This window comes from Triturus cristatus, chromosome 8 (genome assembly GCF_964204655.1).
Source record: "Triturus cristatus chromosome 8, aTriCri1.1, whole genome shotgun sequence".
NCBI classification, from domain to species: domain Eukaryota; kingdom Metazoa; phylum Chordata; class Amphibia; order Caudata; family Salamandridae; genus Triturus; species Triturus cristatus.
This window is the reverse complement of record NC_140591.1, coordinates 774,154,957-774,176,871: the sequence shown is the minus strand read 5'-3', so window position 1 is coordinate 774,176,871 and position 21,915 is coordinate 774,154,957. Positions and strand designations below refer to the sequence as shown.

Sequence of the window (21,915 nt, the reverse complement as noted above, 5' to 3'; positions counted from 1 at the left end):
ACCCGCTATGGAACTAAAAAACGCAAAATCCAATTAAAAGAAAATTAATAACTACTTGACCACGATATTCTTGCTGTTGCTATTTCTCACTCATGAAATTTAGAACTCGATATTTCTGTGGGTTGCCATTTAAAACTGTATTTTGTCTGCACATCCCTTATCATCCAGGCTAGCTTGAATCCAGTGGCAAGTGAGCAAGGGACCCACGACTTGGGGTGAAGGTTTGAAAAGTTTCAGCGCGCCATCCATCATCTCTTTGTGTTCGCCCCCAAAATACATTCAACAGGTCTCTCTTTGAGACCGCTTATGTGCGCCGTCTAGAGCCGAAACGAAAAACGTGACTCTACACTAGTAAAGTTACATCGAGAATGGCTCTAATCTTAGCATATCGGGAATAATGGCATTTTTTATTAGAATCTGGTTCTACAAATCTGGTTCTCTATAGGTCTTTTGTACTTTAGCATACATAGAGAACACAAAAGCAACAAATCACTTCTGGACTCATTTGGAACTGACCAATTTCCTTTCATCCATTCATCGGTTGTGTTCTGAAATTTAAAGGTTCTTGTATTTTTTTGACTGTATCTAGGATACTCTCTGTGTCCTATATATTTCTTTTTAATAATAAAGTGCTACATATTTTGCCTTGGTTCTGTATTGTAAGAGAAAGGCTATGTAACTGACAAGCATTAAAACATAGAAAAAGTCTTGCACAAAGACATAAATGTGCATCTGTACTGCTGAAGTAGACAAATGCAGAAAACAAGTGCCAGCAGCCACTTAACAATGCCACAAACTATAGTGCACTTCATTTGGTCTTGGTGATAGTGGTAGCTTGATAAATGAACCAATTTTGGGACATAATTAGAATAATATTAAAACTCAAATTTAGTTCAACTGTGTTTTTATTGCTTTGACACATATCATCGCCTATGACCATCCAGCCTGCGAGGATCGCAATGGAAGTTGCACACAACAAAGATATATTTTTAACTGTAAATTAAAACTTCCCCTCTCTCACAATCTCCCCTAATGGTCAGCTGAATATGTGTTATAAAACAAGAGCCAGAGGTGCACTGCAGTGCGGAGGCGTAATTGTGGTATTGGTGCCACCACAGTGAGTGAAGACACTCAGGGAATCTATGAATGGTGTCTGGTTTTAAGTCCAGACTCTTTCTCTGGGATACATGTACAGACCTTAAAATACTTCAGGTCTGTCAATTCTCTGGATTCATGCAAAAGAAGATGTATGAATGGGTGCCAGGTAACTTCATAGGAGCTCAGGTTAATATCTATGGAAGGAGACATTTTTTCCATAGTCGGGGTGTCCCAAAGGTGCCAAAGCCAAACTGAGAATGTGGGTCTTGTGTCTTTGCCCCAGAACAATAGTATGACTTGTGTAGCTGCTACTGATGCCATGGTTAATTGTGACAGTGCCACAGAAGGTGAAGGTGAGATCCCCAGCTCAACACGGTCTCCAACAGAGTTTACCTTTGGTGTTATTCCATTTCCCTATCCATTCTGAGTTAAGGTACCAGTATGTTAGTATTTTAGATTGGGTTTCGTGAGTGCAGACATTAAGGATGGACCTGTATGCCTTCTCAAACAATCATCCACACTGTTAATGTGAAATAGATTCTTCCAGTTCCTTCTCCTGTCTTTGTTGACTCTGTGTTTTTGCATACTGATTGTATCAATCAGAGACTTATATTATGTCAATATGAATGCATTTCCTTGAGGTCCGTCTTTGAACCAATGTTCTACTAAGGTGAGAGTTCGGGAGGCATCCTCCTTCATAGTCGGGTGCATAGGTCAATGCAACACCCGTGTATATGCAAACCTCTCCTGATTCGGTAGGCTAAAGGTTTGTCAAAGAGACTCAGCTGGGAGGGGCCGTGTATCTTTAAAACAGCGAGACCACCATCAGGCACCCCTTTTCCTTCCTTTGCTGAAAGCTCATCGAGTCTACATCCAGAGTGAAATCTGTAGTGAAAGAAATAGGGGTGAATGGGGAAATGAATGTGACAAATCCCACCCTGAAAGCAACTTTGTCCCAGACTACAAGAATAACCCTACTGGTTGGAGAAATATATAGGCCACAGCTTCTCTGCGCCCTTTGCATCCACGGGATTAGCCAAAGCAGAGTCCCCACATTCGATTGCTCAATAAATCACCACTGGTTTGAGGTCTCTTTTTCTCCCCCATTCAATCAGAAAGCACAGCTGAGCTGCTTGGAAGTTGGACATTATGTGCAGAACTGCTATTCCCTCTTGGTCCAGTGTCCTGTACAATGTTTAGGCCGCAATACAAGGGTAGGTCCCCTACCATATATAGGAACTAATCTCTCCTTGAAGTTATTTGAGTTTGGTGGACAGGGCTGGTAGCACTATAGCTTGGAATAAGTAGACAATATGGAGAAGTACCCTTATCTTGACTATGGCTATTCTCCCCAGCCATGAAAATTGTTTGATGTGCCAGCATCGGATATACTGCTTAATAACCCTAAGAAGATGAGAGTAATTCAGTGTGACCATCTAGGTGGTGGTGCGTGCAATGGAGATTCACAGATAGCGGACACTATCGGCTGTCCACAAGATAGGCATGTGTTGATATAGGGTGTCCTGCTGCCATGGGAGTGGGTTTGACAAAAGTGTCTCTGACTTAGTAGCATAAATGTTATATCTGAAAGAAACAGTTAGTTATAGATTCCTTACCCTAAAATTACCCCAAGGCGTTAGACTGGATCCGGAAAGTTTTTTCGTTTGCAGTACCTCTGCACGTTGGAAGGTGGCGTTGGTCGGCTCCGCGTCTGTCGTAGGCATCGTGGTCGCTGGGATGACGTCAAGGTGGCTACTTAGACGCTGCCCTCACACGCTGAGGTCAGTTCTTTCATTTTCCGCGCCAGCCAGTGCAGATCCGGAGAGAGCGGTACCTCCAGTCACTTTTTGACTGAACTTTTTGAGCGACTTTTGTCGACGTCTTTTTGAGTCCTACGACTCCTGGTGCACGAAGGGATGCCCGGCTTCAAGGCTTGTGGGTCCTATTCTCGACTTATGTCGGTTAGGGATCTGCACCGCGTGTGTCTCTTTTCCCTAGAGCGCGACTACGACCCCAAGTTGTGCTCTGACTGCCGGTCCATGGTTCTGAAGGCTTTGCGGGAGCGGTCCCAAAAGCTTCTTGAGCACCGGCAGTCGGCTCCATGCCATCCGAGTTCCTGGTCACGAGGGAGGTCGAGGGACCAGCCGTCGAGCCATCATCACTCGTCTTCCAAGTCTTTGCACTCGGGGTCAGGTAATTCGTAGCACAAGAAGAAGTCGAAGACGCATCGTCGCTCTTCGACTTCTCCCCGTCGGTCGGTTGACGTGACGAGGGATGCAGGCGATGCCCCTCACGCGGCTCTGCGTGCGGAGCCTGAAGAGTCGACTCCGAGTTTTCCTCCCTTCCTGGGCCCCGGAGTGACTCCTGCCCAGCTTCATAAATTTTACAAGGCGATGCATGCCATGTTTGGGCAGCCGAACCCGCCGGTGGGCCCTCAGGCCCCCCTTGGATCCCGTTACAACAAACAATTGATGGACGGAATGCTGACAATGCAAACATTCTCCCCCAGTCAAGAGATCTGGGTTAAATCCATCGTTCTTTTGCCCACTACACCACCCCAGTTTAGACATGGCCATATGCAAATCAGTCTTGACCCTGTGCCTCATGGGAACAGTCCAGCCCGAACTGCCAAGCCATGTCTTCCCTGGACCGGAATCAAGCATCCTAGGACCGGTTTCTGGCTATCAGCCGTCATCAGCCAGGATAGCTTGACTCCAGTGGCGTAGTGAGCACGGGTCCCACGTCTGGGAATACCCATCCCACTTAGGGCGAAAAGCGTTACAACAAACAATTGATGGACGGAATGCTGACAATGCAAACATTCTCCCCCAGTCAAGAGATCTGGGTTAAATCCATCGTTCTTTTGCCCACTACATGTCTGCATTGTCAGCATTCCGTCCATCATTTGTTTGTTGTAACGCTTTTAGCCCTAAGTGGGATGGGTATTCCCAGACGTGGGACCGTGCTCACTACGCCACTGGAGTCAAGCTATCCTGGCTGATGACGGCTGATAGCCAGAAACCGGTCCTAGGATGCTTGATTCCGGTCCAGGGAAGACATGGCTTGGCAGTTCGGGCTGGACTGTTCCCATGAGGCACAGGGTCAAGACTGATTTGCATATGGCCATGTCTAAACTGGGGTGGTGTAGTGGGCAAAAGAACGATGGATTTAACCCAGATCTCTTGACTGGGGGAGAATGTCTGCATTGTCAGCATTCCGTCCATCATTTGTTTGTTGTAACGCTTTTAGCCCTAAGTGGGATGGGTATTCCCAGACGTGGGACCCGTGCTCACTACGCCACTGGAGTCAAGCTATCCTGGCTGATGACGGCTGATAGCCAGAAACCGGTCCTAGGATGCTTGATTCCGGTCCAGGGAAGACATGGCTTGGCAGTTCGGGCTGGACTGTTCCCATGAGGCACAGGGTCAAGACTGATTTGCATATGGCCATGTCTAAACTGGGGTGGTGTAGTGGGCAAAAGAACGATGGATTTAACCCAGATCTCTTGACTGGGGGAGAATGTCTGCATTGTCAGCATTCCGTCCATCATTTGTTTGTTGTAACGCCCCTTGGATCCCGGCCTGGATCTGGATTGGCACCGGTTGACCTTAATACGCCACCACCGGCGCTGCTTCCTCCGGCACCGCAAAACGCATTCTAAGCTGGTCATGTACCCGGCCGGCGTCGACCCCGGCCTCCATCCTGATGTGAACCCGGAGCCGGACCGGCGTCGCCTGATGCCGGATCTGGCGCAGAGAGGGGTTTTTGCCCCTGTTCACTCCTGGGGTCCCTTTTAGGTCAGATTGGCACCCAGAGGATAAGGAGGAGGACTGGGAGGGGTCAGGTGACCCTCTGACTGACCAGCTAGACTGTGATCAAGACTGGAGAGAGAAACTGGGGGATGCCAGTGGTCTGGACACCTCCCCTGACCTTGGCATGTTGTCTCCTTCTACCATGGTTACGGAGGAGGGAGCATCAAACGCAGTGGTGTTGCGTAGAGCGGCCAAGGCTCTCAACCTGGAGCTCCCTACAGTGGCGGTCAGGACTAACCTCCTGACAGAGGTGCTTCAGCCGGCAGCGAGCTCTTCTGAGCCCCTGCTGCCGTTTAATGAAGCCCTCACCGACATCCTTTTGGGCACCTGGTCCAGGCCCAACACGGGGGCTCCCGTGGATAGGATGATTGCCCGACGCCACAGCCCGGTTCCGGGCAACCCCACTTTCCTCTCCCAACACCCCACCCCTGAGAGCTTGGTGGTTCAAGCCTCCACTTCCAAGAGTGCATTCCCTACTGCTCCACCGGAAAGGGAATCCAAGAAGCTGGATCATCTTGGGAATAAGATTTTCTCTTCCGCCAGCTTGGAACTGCGATCGGTAAACACCGCATGACTATTGGGCCATTATTCCCACTCTGTGTGGGACACGGTTGCGCAGGTGCTGCCTCAGTGTCTGGAGGAGGCCCGGACAGTGCTCTCCCAGGCTATTGCCGCTGGGAGGGATGCAGCAAAGTTTACCATCTGTCCTCATGGACATGCCTTTTGATGGCCGTCGCCTTTTTGGCGACAAAGCGGAGAGTGCTTTAGAGCGTTTCACGGACTCATGGGCTACGGCCAAGTCCTTGGGCCTCTCCAGCCACCCTGCGCAGTCTGCTTTTCGCCCCTTTTGTGACTACGGAAGGCTGCATCAAGTTTCCCAATCTTCGCGCGGCCAGGGACGTGGGAACCACCGCCTTGGTTCAGGGGGCCAGCGGGTGGGCCAGTCCACCAACCCCCCGTCTGCAGCAACCTCCAAACCTTCCTAGTCCGCCATTTCAGGCCCATCAAACGCCAGTGGGCAGCAGGATCCGCCATCACCTCCCCCACTGGTGCACCATCACGTCAGGCAGGTGGGTTTTGCAGATAGTCCAAAGGGGCTACCCCCTCCCCTTCGAGGCTACCCCTCCAGCCATGCCAACCCAGTATCACCGTATGTCAGAGGATCACCTGGACCTTCTCCAACAGGAAGTTATGGCTCTCTTGGCCAAGGGAGCCATCGAGCGCGTTCCTGTCCCAGAAGTAGGTCGTGGTTGTTACTCCCACTACTTTCTGGTGCCCAAAAAGGACAAGGGCCTGCGTCCTATCTTGGATCTTAGAAACGTCAACCACTTCCTCTGGAAGGAGAAGTTCAAGATGTTGACGCTCGCTCAGGTCTTGTCATCCCTCGACCCTGGAGACTGGTTGGTAGCGTCGGACTTGCAGGAGGCTTATTTTCATATCCCCGTCCTGCCGGCCCACCGGCGTTACCTGCGGTTCATGGTAGACCACAAGCATTTTCAGTGTACGGTGCTCCCCTTTGGCCTTACCAGTGCCCCTCGGGTGTTCACGAAAGTGATGGCGGTGGTTGCAGCTCATCTGTGCAGATCAGGTGTTCCAGTCTTCTCCTATCTCGACGACTGGCTGTCAAAGACGGGCTCACCCCAGGCTGTCGTCTCCCACCTCCAGACTGCGGCCGACCTCCTGCATTCGCTGGGGTTCACCATCAATGTGCCGAAGTCACACCTGATTCCCTCTCAGGTTTATCCTACTGAACAGCGAGTCTGGAATATTCGGTCTATGATTCCAATTTTTCAGCCTCTATCCCGTGTTTCGGTCAGGATGACCCTGAGGCTGCTGGGCCTCATGGCCTCCTGCCTCCTGCTGATCGATCATGCCAGGTGGAATATGCAGGCTCTGCAGTGGGACCTAAAGTTCCAGTGGGCGTAGCATCAGGGGAATCTGTGCATGATGGATCACGAATGGCGTCTTCACTCGGAGGTGGTGCAAGGTCTCTTTTGACAGTGGGGAGAGCCTTGATTAGATCTATTCGCCACCGAAGAGAACGAGCAATGTTAGCAATTCTGTGCTTTGGATTTTCCAAGGCGGCATTCGCAAGGCGACGCTTTTCGTCGCAAGTGGAGTTGTGGTCTGTTGTACACCTTTCCGCCTATACCACTTCTGCCCAGAGTGCTAAAGTAGATCAAGCGCGACCGGGCCAAGTCATTCTGGTGGCTCCAGATTGGGCACGAAGAGTCTGGTATCCCGAGCTGCTCAACATGGCCATCTATCCTCCGATTCGACTGCCTCTTCTGGAGGATCTTCTGTTGCAGCAGCAAGGGACGGTCCTCCACCCGAAACTGTCCCGACTCCACCTCCTTGCATGGAGATTGAGCGGCGGCAGTTGACGTCTTTTGACTTGCCTCCAGATGTTTGTAATGTAATCTTGGCAGCCAGGCATCCCTCCACTAAGACTGTATACGCCTGCTGGTGGAACAAATTTTTGGCATGGTGCAAGCAAAGGCTGTGGATCCCCTCTCTGCCCCTCTTTCTGAGGTTCTCTTGTTCCTCCTCTCTTTGGCCCAGCAGGGCTCTGATCTGGGCACTATCAAGGGCTACCTTTCGGCCATCTCTGCCTTCCTTCGGCTTCCTGATCAGCCTTCTCTCTTCAAGTCCCCGGTTGTAAATCGTTTCTTAAAAGGCCTTACTCATCTCTTTCCTCCTTTTCCCTTCGTTATGCCTCAGTGGGACTTGAATCTGGTTGTGACCTTTTTAATGTGTGCTCCCTTTGAGCCGCTTCACAACTGTCCTTTGAGGCTTTTGACTCTTAAGACTGCATTCCTGGTGGCCATCTCATCTGCCAGAAGAGTGAGTGAGCTCCAGGCTCTTTCATCCAAGCCTCCTTTTCTGTCTGTACATCTGGACGAGGTGGTTCTCTGGACTCATCCATCCTTCCTTCCCAAGGTTGTCACTGCCTTTCACATTGGGCAGACCTTCACTTTGCCCATCTTCTTTCCACCTCCGCATCCTTCAAAAGAGAAAGAGAGGCTCCACCGTCTGGACCCAAAATGTGTGCTTTCCTTTTATCTGGATCGCACCAAACAGTTCCGAGTGGATGACCAGCTCTTTGTTGGCTACGTGGGTGCCAAGAAAGGGCAGGCAGTACACAACTGGACTACCTCCAGATGGGTTGTTTTGTGTATCAAAGCCTGCTATTCTCTAGCAAATAAGGGGCCTCCAGTGGGGCTGCGTGCCCATTCCACCAGTGAGATGGCAGCCACTACTGCCTTGGGACAAGGAGTTCTTCTAAAGGACATCTGTCAGGCAGCTACGTGGGCATCGTTCCACACATTCACAAGACACTACTGCCTCGACAGCCAAGTCCGGGAGAGACGGCTTCTTTGGCCGTTCTGTTCTCCAGGACTTTCTGATGTGATCTTGGTTCGCAGACCCAGGTCCGGGGTTGGTATTGCTGGGGTATCTATTCTAAGGTAAGGAATCTATAACTATCTGTTTCTTTCAGATGAGCAAGTTACTTACCTTCAGTAACGATATATCTGAAAGGAAAATAGGTTAGTTATAGATTCCTTACCGCCCCACCCATCATCCCCGTTCTGCGAACTGATTTCTAGGGTTAAGGACATCCTTTCAGGGCCCTAGTTGTGTGCACCAGTGGTCAGTGTCTTGCATGGCTCTGCGTTTCTGGCGTGAACGTCGTGTACAGAACTGACGTCAGCGCGCAAGAGTGGCGTCTAAGTAGCTACCGCGATGTCATCCCGGCGACCACGATGCCAACAACGGACGCGGAGCTGACTGACGCCACCTCCCGACGTGCAGAGGTACTGCTGACGTAAAAACTTTCCGGATCCAGTCTGACGCCTGGGGGTAATTCTAAGGTAAGGAATCTATAACTAACCTATGTTTCTTACAGTTATATTGTTACTGAAGGTAAGTAACTTGTTCACCTGGAGACCCTCTGGAACAACTGCAGCTTCTGGTTGATCGCAGATAATGGGCCATCAAGGAGAGCATGATATTGTTGGCAAACATGGTAAGTTTGAACATTTCCCTGCCTATGGAGACGCTCTTGATGGTGGCTTCCTGCCTGATTGTGTGGGCAAACAGTTCTGAAGACAAATAAGAGAGGTGATAAAGCCCCCTCTCTATATTGATCGGTTGTGAGGTACCCTGCTTATCCAAATCCTGGTGCGAGGTGCTTGATAGTTTGCCTGGGTCCTTCTAAAGAAGTGGGGCCTGAGTCATCAGTTTAAGAAGCGTCATCATATGTGTCTGATCTACTCTATCAAATGCTTTATCCATGTCAGTTGATAAGAAAAGGACATTTTTCTTCATTTCCTGGACGTTCTCTGCTATGTGTATGAGTTTTTAAGTGTTCTACCACATTGTTTTCCTGGGATGAATCCCTATTGGTGGGATTCAATAAGATTTGGTATAAAGGGGCATAGTCTGGATGTTTAGATCCTTGTAAGTAGTTTCAGATCAACAATGAGCAGAGAGATGGGTCTATAGGATTGGCATAGGGTTGGGTCTTTCCCAGACTTAGGGGGGGTGATTATAACTGCTAGCAGACCCCTATCCCTGATTTTGTTGCATAACCTGTTCAGCAGAGGAGCTAGCATAACCATCTGTGTCTGGGAACTGCCCTTCATTAATTTTGAATTGGCGGTCATAACCTCTTCAATCGGATCAGATGGTCTAGGGAGTCTTGTGTATCCTGAGGCAGTGACCCCTGTAAGTAGTCATGGAGGTATTGCTACACCTTCCACTGATCTGTTTATTCATGCTTGTACAAATGATGGTAATCAGTGCGGAATGTATCCACAATAGACTTGTGGTCATGGATTCGGACTCACTCGGCGAAAGTGATTGTTTAGAGCCTCTCCCATGTCATTTGCACATTTATCTGGGAAGTGAGGAGCTTTCCTGCTTCAAAGCAAATGAATAATAGTGTTGTTTGGTTCTGAGGCTGGAGAACTCAGAGCCATCCCAGTCCAAAGCCTTTAATTGTTGTTGCAGGCATACCACCTGGCGCCATACACTGTTGGGTGGGGCACGTTATGTGCCACCTCTACTTTCTTAAGGGAAGCTTCCAGGGTGGTCCTTTTTGTCTTTACACATTTTCTGATATCTAGCCACCATTGTGATAATTATGCCAGTCAGAGAGGCCTTAAGGGAGTCCCACAGTGTGGAGACCATGATATCTGACAGGTAGTTTTCTTGAAGATAGCTGGTCGTGTATAACTGAAGTTCCACTCTATTTGCGGGGTCATTCTGCAGGTAAGATTATGAGCCTTTACCGAGATTGAGATGGGTGTGTGTACAGATAGAGAGATTGGGCCTATCTTCTCCTCTAAAATTACTGCTCTTAAGCGCTGGAATATTAGAAAACTATCTAGCCATGCATTTGATTTATGTGCCTCTGAATAGAACATGTAGTCTTGGCTTTGTTCATGAGTAACCCGCCACGCATCAAGTAGCCCTATCTCTCTCAGCTAGGTCTTGAAGAGGTCAGAGGCTTATCCACTCCCTTCACATTTCTGGGGGAGTGGGGGGGCTGTTGTTTGAATTATTTACCAGTATGTTCAGATTCCTTCTCACTATCAGATCCTCCCGGGTGTGCTCTAACTCTACAAGTATGGCCTGCTGCTGTTGTATGTTAGGTGTGTAGATGTTAAGAATGATGTCCTTGTGGTTGCCAATATGGATTTCCACTCCCAGAGCCCTACCTTTTATGTCAGGAAAGACTTCTAGTACTTGCCCCTGAAATCCCATTTAAATATGATTGCTACCCCATATCTTTTTGTGGTTGTGGAGAAGTGTTGCTTGGGGAAATATCTATTGTGGTCCTCTGTGCATATGTGATTCTCCTGCAATAAGCAGATATCAGCCCCTGTGCTTTTTAAGAACTTTATAATCACCAGTCTCCAGGCAGGTAAGTTAAGCCCTTTGACACTAGGAATGTCAGATTTGATCCCATATGGAGGAACTTCTTGTTACGGAGTCGGGCCTTTTTTATCAGTCCTACTGAGTGCATTCATCATCCCTAGTGTGTTGGACAACCATGTAGGCACTCAACCTCATCTCTTGAAAGTGACCATGTGAGATCTCAATATTTTTACCCTTCCACCCCAAGAAAAGCCATGAGCCTACAGAACTGGAAAGGTCCAACGTCCTGTGTGACTGGTGGTCATCTTGATCTAGACGGAATGATACGTCCTCATCCCAACTGCCATTCCTCCTACCTCCGATACCTTCCTCAACCCGGGTCTGATGTGCACTCACTGTTTTTTGTCATCACCCTCATCAGGGTTTGGCCAAGGGTCATGGACATTTTCTACATCCTCCGGGTGTCATAGTGTTCAGTTAATTTTCTTGGCTTATTGCCTTGTTAATGTCTTTCCGCAGTGGGGCCCCGCTCTACAGTTTATTTTGAACATGTGCCATTGGCATCGTGGATTCAGGTCTCCCTGATCAGAGCCAGATGAGGTTTTAGCATCCTCCCCATCAGGGATCTTTAAAATGAGATGTGCGTCTTGCGACGTCTTTACATAGTGCTTCTGCTTCTTGCCATTCAAATATGAATCTGAAAAAATGTCTCTACTGGTAGAGGACCTTGCCGCTCTAAAGGAAATCTGTAATATGTCTCACACCTCAACTTCTTTGGAGCATTGGCATGGCACTATTGTGGTGGAAAATCAGTTTATGGCCTTCAGACACAATCTCATCCAAGTACGAGCTTCCTTTTCCTCAAAGAACAGTACTTTGGTTAAGATGTTGGGTTGTGCCTCTTTCCTCTGCCCTTCCTGGGACTTGATGGGTGCGGTCCAGATGTATTGAATGATTTTCGTGTCGACCCCTAAGATGGTGCAGAAGTTTCTGAACATGCAGTTGAATGTTTGGCCCTTCTGCTCCACTCAGGAGACCTCAATGCTTATGTTGCTTTGTTGGAATCTGTTCTCCAGGTCCTCCTGCTTTAGGGCTAGCACATCATATCAGTTCTCCAGTGCCAGTGGAAGGATACCCTGTTGATGAGTCTCATTCTGTTTCAGCTGGCCAATTCGGGACCCAAGAAAAGTTATGTCCTTCTGGATGTCCTCCAAATACCCCTTAAGATCTGTATGTATGGTACTGACCTCTTCTTTTAGTTCCCTCAAAAAGTGTTCCAAAACGTTCTGGTAGATGTTGACCCCTACCATCTCCAAGCTGGGGTTACCGGTTTTCATTAATGAGGTGGGCATTTTTTGCTGCTCTGTCTAGTTTGTCCTGTTTTACTGCTCTGGGTTATAACATGTCCTTTACTGTCATCTCCCTCCTAAGTCTAGTGATCAACATTTTTCCACCAGTGTGTATAGCTCCTCTGGGGTGTAGAGCCGCAGTGGGGGTATTGCTTACTTAGGATTACCACCTTCCACTCGGTATTGTCGCTCATAACACTCTTAGTTCAACATGGGGCTTGCTATCCTCACTTTCCTGGCATAGAGGTCTGCTGCCAGTAAGACCATTCTTATCTCTTCCATTCTACTCACCAGGCTGTGTGCAGAGACCCATGCGCAGGACTGCTGGTCATACCTGGCAGCTCGTGGCGGGGAAGTCTGCACTGCCATCCTTCACTTGGGATTCACAAAGTGTGCCTGGGTTGTGGTTAATGCAAAAAGAACTATGGATGGACAGAATGCAGAACAATGTCATACATTCATCTCAGTTCAGAGATCTGGGCCTAAATCCATCGTTGTTTTGCTCACCATGCCATTCCAGTTTGGACCCAGCCATATGCAAATCAGTCTTGACCCTGTGCCCAATGGGAACAGTCCAGCCCGAACTGCCAGGCCAGGTCCTCCCTGGACTGGAAACAAGCATCCTAGGACCGGTTTCGGGGTTTCACCCCTCTTCAGCCAGGGTAGCTTGAGTCCAGTGGCATGGAGAGCACAGACTCACGTCTGAGCATACATGTCCCACTCGGGGTAACAAATGCACGGGAATCAAGCTATCCTGGCTGAAGAGGGGTGAAACCCCGAAACCGGTCCTAGGATGCTTGCTTCCGGTCCAGGGAGGACCTGGCTTGGCAGTTCGGGCTGGACTATTCCCCTGAGGCACAGGGTTAAGACTGATTTGCATATGGCCAGGTCTAAACTGGGGTAGCATGGTGAGCAAAAGAATGATGGATTTAACCTAGATCTCTTGACTGGGGGAGACTGTTTTGATTTGTTCTGCATTCCATCCATGAATTGTGTGTCTTTTGCTTTCTCGCCCTAAGTGCGCCGGGTATGCCTAGACGTAGGTCCCGGGCTCACTGTGCCACTGGAATCAAGCTATCCTGGCTGAAGAGGGGTGAAACCCCGAAACCAGTCCTAGGATGCTTGTTTCCGGTCCAGGGAGGACCTGGCTTGGCACTTCGGGCTAGACTGTTCCCATGAGGCACAGGGTCAAGACTGATTTGCATATGGCCAGGTCTAACCTGGGGTGGCATGATGAGCAAAAGAATGATGGATTTATCCCAGATCTCTTGACTGGGGGAGAATGTTTTGATTTGTTCTGCATTCAATCCATCAATTGTGTGTCTTTTGGGTTGTGGTTAAGGCAAGAGTGGCATACCAAACCAGACAGGTGAGTCTATGGCAAAAAGAAGAAAGGTTCCCATCCCTTTGTAAAGTTTAGGGGCACTCCTCTCACCTCTCTTTCCTGCTAGGATCGTGCGGCCCAAGCTCACCGCCTCCTACCTCCAGGGGCCCAGACCTGCTTATCCAATGGTTCAGGTCGCCCCTCGTGGGCCTGTACAGGGCTCAATGGCCAGGGCCTAAATCCGAAACTGGATAGGCTGCAAGGTCAGGTCACCATGCATCTCCTAGTGCATCTCTGATATAATGTGGTGGCCGCAGGCCCAGTCCATATTCTCGTTGGGACGCCAAGCATATCCTTCTTTGCTTCTGTCTCCCGGGAGCTGCTGCTCCCATCCTCTATGATGTTCACCCTCATGGCTCCTCTGTATGGCACTTCGATCAGCTAAGGAATGCTCAAGATGGTGTGCATCATCGAAGCCTCTGGATACCAGACTTTACCGCCGAATGATGACAACAACACCGGCCCTCAGCCATCCACAACGGTGTCATCAGTATGTTGGGGTATTTCGCTCAGCAATTCTGCCCTTCCAGGCTGATGTGGGGGTCTGAACGACTCAGTTTGGATGGATATTGAGCAGAGCTCCCGAGCCCAGTGACTAATCCATACCTCTGCTGGCCACCCCCCCAAACTCAAACTTTGAGTAAGGGGAAAAAGTTCTGAACTGCTTTATGGCATACTAAAACTGACATGTTCTTGTACCGTCAAACAGGAACTTTGTATAATTCATTGTCTGATTTTCTGCAATGCGAGGCAGTGAGTATTTTATTTATTTATTTTACAGAGTTTTATATAGCGTGAACTTGAACCGAATCGGGTATCAGAGCGCTTTACATAGCACCATTTGCATTACATGAGGACACATTCATTTTTTTGTTAGGCACGGGGAGAATAAGTGATTAGCCCAGAATCACAGGATGTTCACCGTCATTGCCGAGACTCAAACCCAGTTCCCCAGATTCGAGGTCGACGCCCTAGCCGTTAGGCCAACTCCTCTCCCCAGTATCCTCCCTCTATTTCAATGGAGACGCCAGTCATATGTACTCCCTTTAGCACTGGTAAGAGAATTCTTGCTGTTTAATATTAGACTAATTTTTTAAAAGGATGGGGCCTCAATTGAGACCATCAGTGTCTTGTAAACAGCAATCCACCCTAGTGAGGACCATCAGCCCTATTTAGGAATCCCTACCTGCCTTGTGGTGACCTCTGTACTATGAAGACAGGGGCTCTGTTCAGGGACACTGAAGGTATGTAGAGTGGGAGCTCTGCTTAAACCACCAACTCTGCAACTATTTTTGTTTAGAGAAAACAAATTCTCAAAGAGAGATTTTTTTCTCTAAAGAAACAAAATTGCCCTGATGTGCAGGGAGTCTTAGCAGACAGGCCACAAGTTCAGAGGTTTACAGTGGTGGAGTCAGTGGATGCTCTACCAATGTATACAGACGCGTCACCACTACAAAACAAGAGTTAGTAAATTGAGTTTGACGGAACAGGAGCACCAGCACTTTACAATGGTGCTTCTCCTCCACCAAGTTCGGAAAAAAACCTTTGTTTCCGCATGATTTGAAAAAAATACAGCCCACAATGCTCATAATGTAATGCAAAAAACTGGTTATTTGAAAAGGACATAAGGATAACTATAGCAGTTGTTTGTGTCTGGTATGTTCTCCATTCTAGTAATTTAATATCTGTAGGCACGCCTGGCTTGATCCAGTTTGGAGGGCCACTTGTTTTAAAGCATAGATCGAAAGCATAAATATAACAAATTGTCAACTATATTAATAACTCTAACTCCAAGACCTAAACCCTAATCCTAATGATAACCTTATCACTAACACATACTCTATTCATAAAACCTAACCGTGAAGTGTAATCCTTATCCTACCCTAACCCTCACCTTAACCAAAAACCCAAACTAAATCAAAATTGAAACAGAAAAACACTCAACACTGACTCTCTGCCCAAACCTAAATCTAACCTTAATACCTGTTAAATGCATGACATGTATGCTTTGCTGTAGGCAAAATATGTTAATATACATTTTAAGTTCTTCAAATGTAGTGCTTTGACAGATTCTATACCTGAGATAGTAAAAATAGCAATAATCACATATCCCATTTTAACTGAATTTTGGAGCCTTTTGCTATTGACTTCGACACTATCTGAGGTACAGAGCCCCATTTGTTAAGCAAAAGATCTTAATGGCCAAAAACTCACACTAATGGTTACAAATGGATGTCTGAGTGAGTCTATCCACTTCCTGACTGGTCATCAGGCACAGTACGATCCACCAGTCTTCTCTGTGGCTGAACTGCTCATTGGAAGCAAACTATCTATAAACTTTGAGTGGCAGTGCATGGTGTTTTTCATGCCTGGGTGCTTTGGTCAAGATGGTGTGAAGATCTGCTAACACAAATTGAGAGGTCTCTCAAGTAGACCTGATTTAGAACAGTCAGTGTCTCAAAGCACTAGATGAGAAAAACAAAAAGAATCATCAAGTTGATGCCAACCACATACCTACTGGTGCTATAACAGTAACTGGGCAGGCAAAATATTGCCATTGTCTTACAAAAATTCTACAAATATCTGTTTATGTAACTAAGAGAAACCCTGTCAATGTGCAACTTCTACTATCAGTTGCCCCTCCGAAATACACCCACACAAGGAGCATAGAGCCAAGAGCATAGCAAATTGTCTTACATCCTGCTTACACCTTCAGCAGTGCCAGCATCTGCCTGCATCATTGTAATCACCATAAATGTTTATTCAATTGAGCCCTCAACAATAAGTCATAGAATACTTTTCTGCCTCCATCTGTGACCCACTGAAACTTAAAAGATTTGTGCCTACAAAGTCATTGTGAATAGAAATATCCTGGAGAGACAGCCATGTTCACTGAAAGGCCTGGTTGCATTTTGGGTCCCTAAAGCATTTCCTTCAGCCCACAGAATTGTCTTCATCTCAAGATTCCTCCACACCAAATTGCTCTGAAGAAAAGCAATAGCACCTTTTTCAGATAGCTCATGTAACCCACTGTCACCCGAGTTAATTTAGCTACAGTAAAATATGACAGTATTACCTCCTATGCATGCCTGAGTGAAACGTGTGTCCTGGACATTGAGCATATCCTACTAAAAAGACCCATAATGGTACTTTTTTTCTAGAGGAATGTTCTACCCCCCTAGACTTGAATGGATCCATTAATTTAACTTTAACGCATTATTAGTATTGGTAGAACTACATTTGTTCATTCCTTACATCTGTATCAATTCATGGCTGTGCTTTGAGCTTATTGTTTACTGCATCCCTCAGCATGTCCTCCAGAGTTGATCATCGAACCTGAACAAGCTTGCAAAAGGTGAATCAGAACACCGGAAGAGAACAAAGTTCCTGCTTCATAGGGAATAGCTAAATTTGGTTGTAGAGCAAAATTGGACAATAATAAACCTTTAATCTCTCTTACAGCTATATCTGGTTGATTACAATGAATAACCAATGTGACACTTTATGCCAATGAGCAAGCCAATACCTTGAACTAAATAGTGAAGTAATCATTCAGCATGGTAAAAAAGCACTACAATTTTAATTTCCTTGTTGATTTGTAATTTTTATAGAGCATTGCAAACGCAGCTTAAATCATGCTCTGTGGACTCCAATATTTTAGATGAAACTTAAAAACTTTTACAGAGCCCATGATTTTAGATGTACAAAAATAACAAACACATGTTAAGACTGAGTCCACCTTGACGAGATGATTTGAGCCATTTTTCAGAGATTGGATTACTTCTTTGAACTCATCACTCACCCATAGATATATTTGTTTTTGCCCACTGTATCCGGAAAATGAGCAAATTTTGCCACCTCAGTTTGCAGATATTGTGATTTACAAAATGAGACGAGCATGAATCATTTTTTTTCCTGCTCACTGCATAGTTTTTGTCTTCACCAGAAAGGCAGGAAGGTTGAAACGTTTATTTTGTGGGTGTCCTTTCTTATACTTGCACCAAATAGTCTGCAAAATGCACTCTAAATGTCAAATCTTAAATTGATTGAAACATTTTTTTAAATGTATTGTTTGCAGGACTTAATCATACAAAATCATTGTAATTTAGCCCCTTCTGTCTAATGGATGATTGATTAGTGAAACTCAAAATGAACTTGCTGATTAAAGTGTTTTTAATTGTTGCAAACAAGGCTTACTTTAGTTGTATTAACCTTTTCACATTTTCAGTAGTGTATGTTTTAAAAAGGCAAGTTACTTTTACTATATCATTTGCTGGACAATATTGACTTTACCAAAAAAAAAAATAACCAACAACAAAAATAGAACTGACACTCTTTTAAGGGAAAGGGTACCCAATGCTAAAATATCTCACATTACAATGGCCCAAAAGCCAATGGAAATTGCGGTCTCATCTTTCTTTTTCTGATTGGTCTAATTAGGTAACTTAGTTTTCATTGCTCTCCCTAACATTAATGTCAGAGGACACTGGTCTGCATTCAAAGTCAAATCTACTTTGGCAAGTAAACAACATACTTGTGTAAGAGGTTTATCGTGTTTTTCTTGTGTAGCTTCGAAAACCAATATGTCATTACTGTAACTGAACGCATTCATGACAGGCTGTATGATACGTCGAATGATGTCTTAAAACAATTATGCAGTGTGTAATTTTGACATCCCCTTTTGCGTTCCCTATTCTATTGCCTCTACATAATCTTCTTTAACCCCTAATCTGATTTCTTTCAGGAGCGTTTGTAAACTACTGTCGCCAAATTAACTCAGTCCTTCTTCCCTCTCCATAAACAGCTTGGTTCAGCCATGATATGAACATATTCATTTCATTCATTTATATTGATTTTCATCACATGTTGATCAAATCAGCTTTGCACAAATATGCCCATCTTAACGATATGCGTACCACCCCTTCAGCACTGTGTTAGATAATAGATTTGAATAATGCCAAACTACAATATAAAGCAGGGTCAGTCTGGCCTATAGACAAGTCAATGGGCGGACAAATTTTGTGGGCTGTTTGTAGGCCTCTTTTATGGACTGCTGGGTCTGTTTTTATTGCTGATTCCCTAATATTAAAAAAAACATTGCCTGCAGTAAGCTGAAATCACTGCAGTATTTCACATCTTGCTAAATATTTTGGTGCCAGGCCTATTTTCTGTCCTGGTCCAGCCCTGGTGTAAGGCCCGTAAGCATCACCAGGGCAAATGATATCAATCTGATTCTCGAACAGCAAAATTGAAAACAATTAACGCTTACAAAAGCTTTGCTTTACTCATCTCATATTTTAGCAATGAATAATCCCCCCAAGAGGTTTTTAATATGGTCAAGAACCTCTTCAAACCCACATCTACTGTGTCTACTATTCAACCATCCATAGACCTTTGTAACTTTCTCCCTGTTTTTTTAATTTTATATTCCACACATTTACTGTCATTTTGAGGAGGTCACAGAGTTACAATCATTCTCTGATCCACCTAACCTTAAGGTACCACTTTTACTCCTTTGAACACTCAAGACACTGTCTACTTATCGTACTGTCACATCAGTCTCCTCTTCTTGACCTCTGTCCCATATTCATTACTACACTAGCAGTTGCCCAGTCCTCACCTCGATCTCTGACATCTCTGTCACTACAGACCAGCGTCCTTCTATCTGTAAATCCACCTGTATTGTCCCTCTTTTGACGAAATCCTCAGCTCATCATAAAGTCCTAAGAAGTTATAGTCCTATTTCATTATTTTCATTTCCAAGTAAAACCATTAGAAATTAAGTAATCAGAAAAATTACTGATCATCTTGAAATAAGCATCCTACTTGACACCAGCCAAGCTGGCTTTCACTCATTGCATTGTACTATGACCGCCCTGGTGTATGTAAGGGATGACATAAGTCTCATCCTAGATGTAGGACCTGGCCCTCTCTGTAGGTACACCCGCAAACTTTATGCCTTTAACCCTCCACATTTGGCTAGATTTGTTCTTGTTGGCCTTAGGACTCTGCTTACCAGTGCTAGGTTGCTTGTGCTGTGTCCCCAAAACATGTTTACATTGGCTTATACCCAACTGGCATACTTAATTTACTTATAATTCCCTTGTAGCATGGTATACCATCTACCCAGGGCCTGTAAATTGAAAGCTCCCTGTGGGCCTGCAACACTTATTGTGCCACCCACTTAAGTAACCATTTAAAACATGTCCCAGGCCTACCACTGCAGCCTGAATGCAGGTTTAAACTGCCACGTTGACTTTGCATTAACACCCACTTGCCAAGCCTTAAACTCCGCTTTTATTACATATGTCACCCCTAAGGTAGGCTCTAGGTAGCCCATGGGGCAGGGTGCTGTGTAATTTAAAGGTTGGAGATGTACTTTTAAGTTTTCCATGGCCTGGTAGTGAAAAGCTCCCAAATTCATGTTTCACTACTGTGAAGCCTACCCCTCCCATAGGATAACATTGGGTATTCCTTATTACTTTTAATAAGCTGTAATTTCCAATTAGGAGCTGGTGGCTATATCATAATTGGGGTCTTTGGCATTGTGGTGGAAAACCGTCTTTAATGGTAAAGTTGTGTTTTTGATCATAATTCTCAAAATGCTACTTTATGAAAGTTGGCATTTTTCTTTCTTTAGCCCTTTTGTGCCTAATACCTGCCTTAGGTCGCATGACTGGGTGTAACTGACAGTCTGACTTTGTGAATCCCTCCCAGACAGTCACACAATAGAGGGATTAGTTGTGCCTGAATGAACCACCTGCTGGCAGGATGGGAAGGTGGAACTGAGCACAGCAACAATTGCAACTAAAAACCCTGTGTGCTGCCTTCATACAAATGGCCTAACAACCCAGCCAACTTGGAGCCAGGGCAGGGGAGTCAGGAAATTCCATGTACTTACAAGCCACTGTGTAGATGCTTCTCCCACCTTCCAGAACCAGGGCACCAGGGTATAAAAAGAGGACTGCAGACAACAACTCTTTAGTACACTTCTGGATCTGTGGATGCTCTGTCAGGAAGAACGACTGCTGTGCTGCTGGAAGAACTGCCACTCTGCTGGGCTGCTGCTCTACAAGACTACTTACCTGCCTGGACTACTGCCCTGTTTGTCCTGCTGCTCTGCTACCTTCTGCCTGGGGACAAGGACTGGCTCTTCATCTGTTTCAGGCCCTCCACAGTGACTCACAAGGGCTAGTTTGCTGTACTCTTGTTAAGTGCCACAGGTACCCAAAAGGCTTCCTCCATCTTGAACCTGCACCTAGGCCCCTCCTGGGTGAATCCTGACTCTCTAAGTGGTGGCCCTCCAGTCCTGGACCCTTGGAAGTGGTGCTAAATGTGGCCACATAGCAAAAAATCAAAAAATGGGGAAGTAGAATTTTTTTGACTAACACCTGCTCTGAGAACCAACAGGAGACCAGCGCCAACTTGCTCGCCTATCCGCCTGAGGTTCATCACCAGTCGGATTGACTTTGCGGCTTCTCCCGCTACATTCTTCTCTGCAGTAGCAAATCTGTTTCACTGGAGGACCTTGGGAACACCATGCCGGCTTCGCGGCTGCAGATTAGAAACCTTGGAGCACTTAGGGGCCGATTACGATGTCGGATGGAATGGAGTACATCCGACATCATTTGGGAAGTGGAACCGAACGACCTCCTGGCGTCGGTTCCAGCCCGGCAAGTAGGATGTGTCCGAACGGAATGCATGCTCTCATCGCAAAGAACAGAGGTGCAGTTCATCCCTCTCACCCTGTGGCTGTCACCTCAAGGTGCCTGCCACCGGGTGCAGAGATCAACAGGGGGGCACCATAGGTGCCCCCTAGGCCGCCATTCGGAGGTCTTGAACCCATGGGGTCCCTACTGGGGGCCCCCAAAGTAGGATTCCCACAGCCCTTCTGTGTCGGAAAGGCCAGCACAGAAAGGCTGTAGGAATCTTCCATCGAAATCCCTTGGCCGGAAAGAGCCGCCTGAGGGATTGATGGAGGATTTCTGAATGGCAGCCGGGCTCTCCAAGCCCATCGGAGGCCATTCAGAAATCCAGTTAGGATTCCTTTCCGTCCGACCCCATCAAAATTGAAAGGAATCCGAACTAGCAATTTCGATGCGGTCAGAACGGCTCCGACCGCATCGTATTTGGCCCCTTAATTGTATCTGCCATAACTTACTGGATCTGAGAAGGAAATATCTTCGACAAACCTATATTGACAGCAAAGTATGATCAGTCAAGGAAGCAATGAAGAGATGTTTCTCGCCATAGATGAACTGTTCCACCAGTAAACTGGTGAAATACCTCGACTCTTCGTACGAAAGACTCACCTATTCTGACACGCGCTGCACTTTAACTTGAAACATCAGAGTCTACCTGAATTAATTTTTTGCTTAATGTATTGTTT

At 46.5% G+C, this 21,915-nt stretch overlaps 1 protein-coding gene across 4 annotated transcripts in view; it reads right to left on the bottom strand.

Annotated features, from left to right (window-relative positions):
* Positions 1-21,915, bottom strand: part of ACE2 (angiotensin converting enzyme 2) — a 507,698-nt gene that overhangs the window by 71,952 nt on the left and 413,831 nt on the right. The window lies entirely within an intron of this gene.